Raw genomic sequence first — 11,116 nt, forward strand, 5'->3', positions numbered from 1 at the left:
GCCTGATCGGAAAGTCACCATGAGTGTACGGTCCTTCCTACTGCATCAACTACTTACGCATCCTTCCTTACGCATCGACTACTACTGGCCTCTAACACGGTGCCATCGGCTTCGCATAGCATCGCCACCTGCGTGCACTGTGGTCGCGGAACACAAGACATTTGAACATCCGTTGAGTTGATGCCCGGCACTTCAGGTAAAATGAGCCCACTTGAACTCCACACTCATTCGCCAGAGCTATTCGTGGCTTAACAGAGTGACATCCTTGACCCATCCCAGTACAACACCGTTGTCTTCAACGCGTTGCTTCCCTATCTTGTGGACACTGTGTAACACAATGGGTCGAAGAAGCCACCAGTGACGTTTTCGCTCATTGACGCTGCACTCTTTTTTTTTCTTCTCTCCTTGTTTCACCACATCATGTCACTTTGCGTTTTCCTGGCTTCATGAGTAACCTACGTATCCTTCAATGTGGTGACATACAAAGTGTTTAGGAGGAGAATATTTTTTTAAAATACTCAACATTGACAAAGGTTGCCTAAACTTATTTTCAATAATTCTTAAAACTGAATCTGAAACATGTGACAACAGTGTGTGGCACGTAAAGCATAAAATAATCAGTTTTAAAAAAGTGGCATAATAATGATTAGTCATTCAAGAGTATTACCACAATTTGTAATAAAAGCTAAATAAAGTCGGATGTACTAACATTTAGCGACGTACGCCATCTTTCAATCTACCCATGTCTCAAAAGTTCTGAAGTTATAAATGAACTGAAAAAATCACCTAGGGTGTATGGAGCTCATACATAAGACAAACGAAGCAACTCGTTTCAGGCAAAGTTGAATTTGCCCTTCAGTATGCAAGTTATTGGATAATACAAACAAAATACCATGAAAATCAAAGGTCACCTTGCGAACCACGCCTTGACTTATCTTAAGAAAAACGAACACTCCATCGCCACCTCTGAAATTGTATGTTCAGACGCATGTAAAGGAAGAAGTCCCTACGTGCCCCGCCGCGGTGGTCTAGTGGCTAAGGTACTCGGCTGATGACCCGCAGGTCGCGGGTTCAAATCCCGGCGGCGGCGGCTGCATTTCCGATGGAGGCGGAAATATTCTAGGCCCATGTGCTCAGATTTGGGTGCACGTTAAAGAACCCCAGGTAGTCGAAATCTTCGGAGCCCTCTACTACGGCGTCTCTCATAATCAAATGGTGGTTTTGAGACGTTAAACCCCACATATCAATCAAATCAGAAGTCCTTACGTATGTGTTTGCATACTCCACCACAGTGCACCAGGCAGTGTTATATACTCCTGCCTAATAAAGGCGGTAGTTTTCCAATATTTTGTGCATCGACGTTTCTTGTGGACTGCGGAAATGTTCTATCTCCAAATACGACAGTGCAGTAAGTGCCATGTATTGCAAAATTTCAGTGCCAATAAAATGGTGAGTGTAATCTAGCTAACTGCCTATCGGTGGTGACGCAGGTGTGAAACGCTCGGGTAAATAACTTTAGTGAATCGGCTATGCGCTGTTTGATTTTACGTACTGGAGTGCCTGATTTTTTTCAGAACAAGTGGATGATGGTTTTGTGCGTCATGATTTGTGGCATTCATAGCACAATCAAGCATAGTATATTCATTCACATGAATGTCTTAGAAATTTAACGTGCCCTTGGTTAGAACAATCATACCCTGTCTGACCTGTGCCCCTTGGAAAGAGTTCCAGTCTTCCAGAACTTTCAAACGCCAATTTGCAGACATATTTTAGAGCATTCAAACAGAATAAAACTCGAAAACGTAATATTGTTTTACTTACATTTTGATCAACTTCTCAGTATCAGCTCTGTAAACAAGTAGTTCAGGATTCAGAAGCGGGGTATTGAAAATTTCATTATTATTCTTAAGCACACTGTTCTCTTCTATTGCAACATGTTGGCTTTTCCCCTTTGATTAGATTTCACCCACTTATGGGCCAAATAAAATTTGGAAGCTAATGATGTAACGTAGAAGCGTGGCTGTTTGAGTTGGCACATCGTAATGGTGTACTGCAGAAATGCACCTTGTCAAAAGTACAGATAAAGACGAAAAGCACGTACGCTCCGCAACCTTGTCGTCATGTGCCTAATTAGTTGTCTGTGTGCAGTGTTGCGGCATCTCGTTGCTTTTCAATTTTTCATACCAACTAGCCCCAATTCAAGATTTATTCGCCTCGTTTTATTTTCTCACCACAAGGGTACATGCATGTAGGTAAAAAAGTAAGTTTCAAGTTGCGCCTAATTTTTTCATTACAGCCTATATTGATTTGTCGTCATACGTTGTCACTTATTTATCAAGGTTCTTTTTGTTCGAAAGACCTTGCTTCCTTTTGATGGCTTACCTTCGATTTCAATAGCGCTTGGCGAGTCAGTGGAGTTAGCATGCCATTTATTCCTTTTATTCCAACATTTCATTCAAGTGCACATAGGTCGTAATCTCGAGAAACATTTGCAGTTCTCTTGTGTTTTTTTATCAGTATGGAGTTTTACTTATTTTTGTTGGCTCACATTGCAAATGTTTTCAGCTTAACAGCATTACCATACGTCATTTATTTCTGGTCACAACATTTTGCCTTACTTACGTACTTCTTTTTAAATGAGCAGATTAATAAACGCGACATTCATGTTGAGGTCCTTATCACTGCGCTGCGAATACGGTTGCAGGATTCAAACCTCCTTTCCCACTACCGGCTTGTAATCACGAATAACACATTAATCTATATGGGTATTTCAGAATAGTCTTATTTGCTCAAGACAACGAAATACCTTTCTAAAGGTCTTACACGTCAGGCAAACAGAACAGCTTTGCGCTGAGTATCGTAGCCTAAAATATATAAAGGTCAGTGTTACCCTAAGATAGCTACTGCGGTAGGGGTCTTTATATTCCACAACCACGACATAATTGTGAAGGGCGCTCTGATAAAAAGTTCTCAGAATTTCATACACCTGATGTATATAAAAGTTCACGTAAGGAAAACTGCACAAACCTATTTTGTTTCCCGTTTATCTGAATCGAGCCCACAAGCATGGATGGCCAGAACGTTTCCACGAGCTTTTGGTCAATTTTCAAGCGCAACAACCACCACAACGTGGGGTGGTGTCGACGCAAGTTGTTTCTGGAGTCGTTCTTTATGATGGCACAAATCAATGAACGTAGCTCCTTCTGAGAAGGTGCGTTTTAATGAAATCTGACAGCCTGCACGCGGTGTAGATAGAGCCCGTCAAAGCGTGCATGAAGGTGCATCAAGCTATTCTTGAAAAGGACATGAAGACAAGTTACGGAGAAGGACGGTGAGGTCACATTAACAGGGATCTCACCAGCTCGATGTCCTGCTGTAATGTTATTTACAGGTTTGTGTCATGGCACAACGTGACATGTTATACATACTGGAGCAAATCTGCAGCGTACCCACAGCCACCATAAAGCGACGAAATTCGAAGAGAAGTAAAAAAGGTGAAAGACAGAGAGACACAATGTCCATTATTCAATTCCCCGGTGTGTTTACAGGAGGTTTAAGAGACTTAGAGTAGAAACAATTTGGCACAGAAGATAATGACGAGTGTCCTAATAACCTTTCATTCGCTGTAGGCATTGCATCGATGAGTAAAAGGCGAGTGCCCTAATGACAGTCTATTCGCTGTTGGCATTGCATCGATGAGTAACTGTAGGAACAAATCGCATCTCGTGATTACCTATTCAGACAAAAAAAGACGAGTGCTAAATCTCTAAATTATATTCTCAAAACTAAAGTAATGAGCAACAGTTTCGGAACATAACAGTGCTTTGTGACAGGAAGTGACGCACAATAAGTAGCACATCTATACGTCTGCTTACAAGATATAGTAACAGAGGAGCCAGGTATATACAATTAAGGATGAAACGAATCACATTCGACAAGCATTTTCAGATAATGGATGGCGCTTTACTACTATCATTCAAGATGAAGGCATACAACAGCTGCCTCTTACCCATACATAGTTATCGAGCGTAATCCTGGAGGCTGATGAAGTGGGTTCCCTATAAACTGAAGATGAACAAACAAACTATGCAAAGGAAATATTTAGCTGTATTATTTTTATAAAATATATTTTCAGTTTCGTTCGCTAGGCGGCGCTGAATTCCGAAAATGGTATGTGGTGTATTGAACGTGAAGGTTAGAAATAATAACCACCGTATGCGAGATAAAAGTGTTGAAGTGCTTTATGACTTGCAGAATGAATCCAACCTGAATAATGTAGTGGAGTACCTCGAGGCAGGTCGCGAAGTTCCTTTTACACATTTTCAGGGAACTAGTCGTGCACGCCTTCATATATTATACATGGCAGGGGAGGCGATAGCAAAATGCAATAGATACACTGTGTTACCTGTTTCATTATCGGATCATTATCTTGTACAACGTAACGTGGGACTTAAACAAAAAGAAAACAAATTTAGTTGGAATTTATGGAAGTTTCATGCTAACCTACTTCACAATGAAAACGCTGTTAACTTTGTGATTGGGGATATTAGGAACTTCAAAGTGATCGGCACCTGTAATATTGGCGAGCATAGGAAACTTTTGAAGCAAAGCGTTAAAGTGAAAGCGATATCTAGATCTAGTGCTTTAAAACATGATGAAAGATTGAAAGAAAATGAAGTCAGAATAACGCTAGAGAAATTGATAGTGCTAGAAAGTAAGAAGCCCGGTGCCTTTAAGAAAGATATTCGAACGATGAAACGACAAATTAGGCTATTTGAGCAGGAACGCTACAGAGGAGCCTTTCTTCGTCTGAGAGCAGAGGCATGGGCTATGGGAGAGACTCCTACCGAGCACGCGCTTAGAATCGAGAAATCACGAACACGTCGTAATCACATCGACGTATTACAGGAAAAACATATTCTGATAAATACTAACAGCACTATCACAGAAGCCTTCTTCCGGTATTGCAAAGGTCTCTTCGCAGCCGTATTAGTCGATGTTACAAAGTTTTAGGACACTTTCCTGAGCCAGATGCCACAAGTTTCCCTCAAAACGACGGAGGCGTTAGAGAACCCTATAACCGGGAACAAAAGAAAAAAGATCCTCGGTGGCTTAGTGGTTAACGCTTCGCGTTCATGACGCGAAGCTCCCACGTTTGGTTACGCGTGACAGAGTCTTTTTATAGTTTTTTTCTCTCTTGTCTTTTCATGTATCGAAAGGAACGTATACATATACGGTGCATGACATAGACGCCGACAGTAAAATCCCTCTGAGTGTGCCCATATAATTGCTATCGCAAAATATTTTTGGTCGAGGGCATCGTAAAGCACATCCATGTTGTCCCTTGCTTCATCTACAGGCTGGGAAACACTCACATGGGGCCGCTAAAACGTCACCTTAGCAATGAGTGATCAGTGAGCTTAAAAATAAAATTAAGTAGTTACTGCCCCAAGCCTCATTGAATCAAAAGTGTGCCCTGCGAGAGTAATGATACGTTATGGCTGAAAAAAAGTACTGTACTTTAAGAATGAGGCTGTGACGCTCCAGTCTATGTTTGTAATAAAAACTTTCACAGAACATCAGTAAATTCAAGAGTTTTAGAGTATCATCACTCTAAAGCTAATACTCTCTCTTTTCAAAAGTAAGTAAAATGTTATGTTTTAAAAAGGTTGTATCTGAATAACTTCTACATTTGCTGTAGGTCTAGTACTTAGCAGACAACGCAGACGACTGAGCTCATACTCAAGTTTATTAGGCAGTTGCCGGCAGCGTATCGGAACTCTTGTAAAGGAATGCTCGAAAAAAGTGACTGCGCACAACTTGTGTTTTTGCCTTCTTCGTCCTTGCATTGTTTTTGGCCGACCTGCTATATCCATACAAGAATGCACACGCTAAGCACAAGATTTCGCTTTTTTCAGCCTACAGGCAACATGAAGAATATAAGGCGTCCAACAAGACTTGTGTACATTTAGCTCAAGGGATAGCTATAAAGTATACTTACAAGTGTGCTATAGTGTCAGGAACAATGCTGCAATAAAAAGAGTTCCTATTTACGCACTTCCCTAGCATACTGAAACAGCATTTTGTAGTAACATCTTAGCAATATATATCCGCAGCTGATTTAAAACATGAGCTATTGGCACTGGTGATGAAATGCTATTGCAGGTATATGGAAATCGTTCGCGCCGTTCTTTAGTTCAATAAATAACACGCTGGTAAGCCCAGTTCTTGTGAGCCCCAGGTATAATACGTAATGATTACGCAGCCATCAGGGTCAGGAAGGCCTGTACCACGGCTATAGAGAATTCCTCATATGAGAATGCTTTCCTTTTAGATGCGGAGCATCTTATACTCGCGCCTTGTAGTGCGCCGTCCGCGTCGTCCGCGCCGTCCACAGCGCTTCTCGAACATTCGACAGCTGACGCGCGCGCATGCGCCGTCGCGCCGTCGCCCACTCTTCCACCATCTGTGCATCCCTTCCTCCTCTACACACCGCGCGCGCTTCACTCCTCCACCATCTGTGCACCCTTCCTCCTCTACACACCGCGTTCGACATCTACAATTCTCATGATTCTCCAGTGGACGCGCATGTGGCGTCGCGCTTCGAGAACATTCAACAGCTGACAGTGCATGCGCCGTCGTGCTGTATATATACTCAAGGTCGGCGCTCGCTCGCTCAGTTGCCGCTCGTCGGTTGGTTTGTACGGCGCGTCGACGTCCAAGGTTGCGGTGAAATGAATTCCAACGAATCCACAAACACAATGATCAACGTCCCTTCGACCAGCGCCGCCCTTTCGCATACGTGTGTACGTGTTCACTCATTTATTACCCCCTCCTACAACCACGTTAACCAATTTAGCCATCGACCCAAGTAAGTCGCAATTTAACACCCCATTTCACAACCACGTTAACCAATTTAGCCATCGACCCAAGTAAGTCGCACTTTAACACCCCGTTAACCAATTATATGGTCCGCATCCTCCTCAGTGTTCCCCCGAGGGATGCTGCGGGCAATTTTTTTTTATTTACGCGAAGTTGAATCGAATCGTAGTATTGATTGTAGCACAAAATTAGGTAAACCTAAAACGCAACAAGTCTACGTGGAACACGCAACAATGTCATGGCGCCAACTGGAATTTTATTTAGATATTTATTCGCACATACTGCAGCGCAAAGTGCGCTATGGCTGGAGAGGAGATACAAGGATACGCAGAAATATAACTAAAAAGAATGGTAATAGCGCAAACTGGTAACACAATATCGTCGTGTGAACATGCAAGGCTAAAGTAATACAATAATATCGGGAACATTGAGTGAAATAATAAATAGAACAAGCAAGTGGAATTCGCAACTATACTAGTTCATTTAGGTGTAATATAGGTAGGTGTAATATAGTTTATTTCCCATTTTCGCCAACAGTAGCAACTCCACTCCGTGATATACGTTAGGTTTAAGCTCTTGTAATTTAGCCACAGAAACGTATTTGATGCAGTGTATAATTATATTTAAAAACGAAACGTATTTGAACAGTATGTCTCTTTTATTATATATTCTCAAAAATCTATTGCTTTAATTTTCTTTGTGAATAGACGAAGGACATATATTCGATTTTCATCGGGTGAGGTGAGCTCAACTGTCTTGTTACCTCGAACTTTCAGACCTTTATTGTAGTATTAGTGCGACGTCCTCTCATTTCCTCATTTTCTTTTATTGATTCAAGTGTAGCTTCTCAATCACATTTAATTTATTTCTAAAAATAAATTTTAACTTGTTTGTTCCTTTTTTTATTCAGGCAATAGGATGGTTGATCATTGTGGAGTTATTACAAATAGTATTTAACACGTTTTCTCGGGCAAATCAAAGTGGCCATGTGCCAGAGTGTACAGGCCACGAACAAACAAACAAGAGCTGGTTCGAGGTGATTATTATCTGTTTAGGCATAATGCATACCTAAGCCCAACCACGTTACGGTAAAAAACGATGAGGAATAAAGTTAGCGATTGATGGCTGGCTCTATTGCTCAACGGCACAGTGCTAAACCCATTATGACAAACTAAGAACTTTTCAAGAAAAACTGGTATGTGACAGAAAACAGACAGCGATACAGAAAGCCAAACATGAAGGAGTGCATATATCTATACAGTGAAAACGTATACCATGTGCTTACAGCTCCTCATCTAGCACACTAAGTACTCTTAAGAACAAAGATTGCATGTGAAACGAAGTATCAGCAAAGAAACGAAAAAAATGTTATTGTTAGATATACTGACAGCCGTTTCCTCTCAGTATAGCAATCAAGGGTTCGCTCGGCTCCTTTCAGGCCACCTGCCAACCTCTTCGACTTAAGACAGAGACATTGATCACGAACCCAAGATTCTTCCGACATCATCAGTAATTCGAGGAGATCTGAATTTTCTATGAGCTGCAAAATAACAAGAAGGTAATTTTAGTTTTAGGCGTAAAATACGATGCAGCAAACTTATAGATGATATGAACATCATAGATACCGGCATGGAGCCATATTTTTCTGTCAGATGGAGTGACAGAAGTAAATAGGTTGGGGCTTGAGACATGAGGCTTATATATGGTGGCATTGCTCGTATAGTAAACTTGAGGTAAAGCGAAAATTGTGGTTAGCATTCTTTTCCTACTATTAGTCGTTCTTTTTTTCTTTCTATCTTACTATTACATTGCACATTCCTCCCACCTATCCTTCCGACATGCTTGAAATTCGACCTCCTTCTACGTGCTTAAGAAAGCACGACCCTAAAAACAAATGAAGGTTAACATGTGCGTTCGTTGCCTAGTAGGTTTTGTTAATCGCAATGCATAACAGCTCCTGCTAACCGTTTTGTCAATTCATGCCGGAAATCGAATAAGTAAACGCGCGCATAGCAGCGCTACACATAAATTGCTACACGTAACAAAGATTATTCCGCGTCCATAACCAGGTCTGAGTGAAATACCGCAATGGCAGTTCACAAATCACAGCAACCGTATCTAAAGTGCATATATCGAAAACGACACATTGCCGACTATCTCAGGGTATCGGGATATCAACTATTAAAAATTGATGTAGCAGCTGCGAAGGCAGCATTTCAGTACACTCGCCGCTGCTGAGTGTTTCGCGTAAAAGTCCGCACCAACCAATATATATAACTCATAATAACATTCGCTAGAAAAATGGGTAAGGCATGTAAACTGCGCAGATACCTACGATTAAAGTTAATCTAGATTCCACCGTGTTAACGATATTGTTATGTCAGTGGAGCGCCACAAATCTGCGTCCACTGTTACGCAATAAACTTGAATATATCACCATTTGCCAAGTTCTTGCCGCGTATGCTGACAGCTTAGCTAATTTAAGTCCTAGTTCTCTTCAGTTCCCTTCGGGTAATGCGCCAAATATACGCTAGCGAGGGCTATCACTAACATGAAGCGTGTCTTTTGGTGGCATCTCTTTGTAACCTGAAGTAAGCACAAGTGAAACTAAGAACCAGTAGTAGTTGGCCCGAACAACTTTGCCAGTTTTCATGTGTATGCGTGCATTGAGTGCGTTTAGCGAACCCATCGCATTTGCCTTGTACAACTAATCCTTTCAGCAGTTGCTCAAGATAACCACCTCACGTCACTACAAACCTAGCCGCTATATAGTGCCTTGCTTGCCTCACATCGAAGACGGACGTAAATGTACTGTAGGCTTCGAAATGTAATGTTGGCTCTGATGCAAAATTTTAATTCAAAACTAGGCCTACGTAACGCAAACTGTAGATGCTGGAAACAATTGCGTGGTCTTTACATATCCTAAATTTTGCTTGACATTTCGCGAGCGCTGCTCGCACGTGGGTGTTCATGCACTCACTGAAATCTCCAGTACCACTTAGTGCAGTGGCAGGAAAAATAAAGCATCAGCGTCTTCAGAACTCCGGCACAAAGGGAAGCAACGTATCCATGAATGTGGTACAACAACTGTTTAATATTTGCTTTCAACCTTCACTTCACAGCTCTACGATTTCTTTAATTGATTCAAAATGACTCATCAACAGCGCCCATAACATGACTTGTAGCAACCATAACAAGCAACAAAAGTATGAGTAGCTAAGGCACATCACTGGCTAAATCTGTAGTGGAACTCACAGCCCGTTCTTTCCGCTCATAGGAAGGATAGGTGTGAGAATAAAGGACTGTAAAAATGCAGCTTACCCCCTTGTACCCTGATACAAAATATGCGTTCACATGTGAAACATGCTTTGCGCCAATGCCAGGCGTGAAAACTTACGATTGTCGTGGTTTCGCATCGCAAACCATGAAAACATTGCGACGTACGCGATGGTAAAGTGTTCAAAAAAATGTGTTTATTTTGGAATAGTATGCGTAGCATACACTGCAGTACACGGGCTTACAGCGTTACATTCAGATCAAACTGTCGCATAAATAAAACGTAACAAATCAAGGCAATGAAATTCTTTTCGCCTTAGCATTTGTAGATATGTATAACTTGTACACGTGAATAAGGTCGCTTTTATCTGATCCTCAGGTCCTAGTGAACACTCACATCTGCAACAAATGTCTTATCCCCACAGTAACAAAGAGAGGCATATTGATTGATTGATATGTGGGGTTTAACGTCCCAAAACCACCATATGATTATGAGAGACGCCGTAGTGGAGGGCTCCGGAAATTTAGACCACCTGGGGTTCTTTAACGTGCACCCAAATCTGAGCATACGGGCCTACAACATTTCCGCCTCCACCGGAAATGCAGCCGCCACAGCCGGGGTTCGAACCCGCGCCATGCGGGTCAGCAGCCGAGTACCTTAGCCACTAGACCACCGCGGCGGGGCAAGAGAGGCATATTCGAAATTGTGCTTTCCTCTTTTCGCAATTATCTAGATTTCGCACTTTTCCTCGCGCAGCAAAATAGCCCACCCAGCTAATGAGAATGATATGATTTATTTGGAGCTTATTTATTAGAGCACCTTCATGGTATCTGTCTCATTAAAGTTTAACGCGTTTCAACAGAGCCTGCTAATGAAATGCAGCTGAATTTAAATAATGGCAATTCACGACCGTGTCTTCGGCTAAGCTTTCGTTATGGGCCGATAATAGAAAAAAAA

At 41.8% G+C, this 11,116-nt stretch overlaps 1 long non-coding RNA gene across 1 annotated transcript; it reads right to left on the reverse strand.

Annotated features, from left to right (window-relative positions):
- Window positions 1-1,821: 1,821 nt before the first annotated feature.
- Window positions 1,822-8,411, reverse strand: LOC142766952 (uncharacterized). The gene is made up of 3 exons (XR_012884680.1): window positions 8,271-8,411; window positions 6,002-6,028; window positions 1,822-1,848 (listed from the first exon to the last, which is right to left on the reverse strand). It is a non-coding gene; the product is annotated as an uncharacterized LOC142766952 (long non-coding RNA).
- Between the last annotated feature and the right edge of the window lie 2,705 nt (window positions 8,412-11,116).

This window comes from Rhipicephalus microplus, chromosome 7, assembly GCF_043290135.1.
Source record: "Rhipicephalus microplus isolate Deutch F79 chromosome 7, USDA_Rmic, whole genome shotgun sequence".
Taxonomy (NCBI): domain Eukaryota; kingdom Metazoa; phylum Arthropoda; class Arachnida; order Ixodida; family Ixodidae; genus Rhipicephalus; species Rhipicephalus microplus.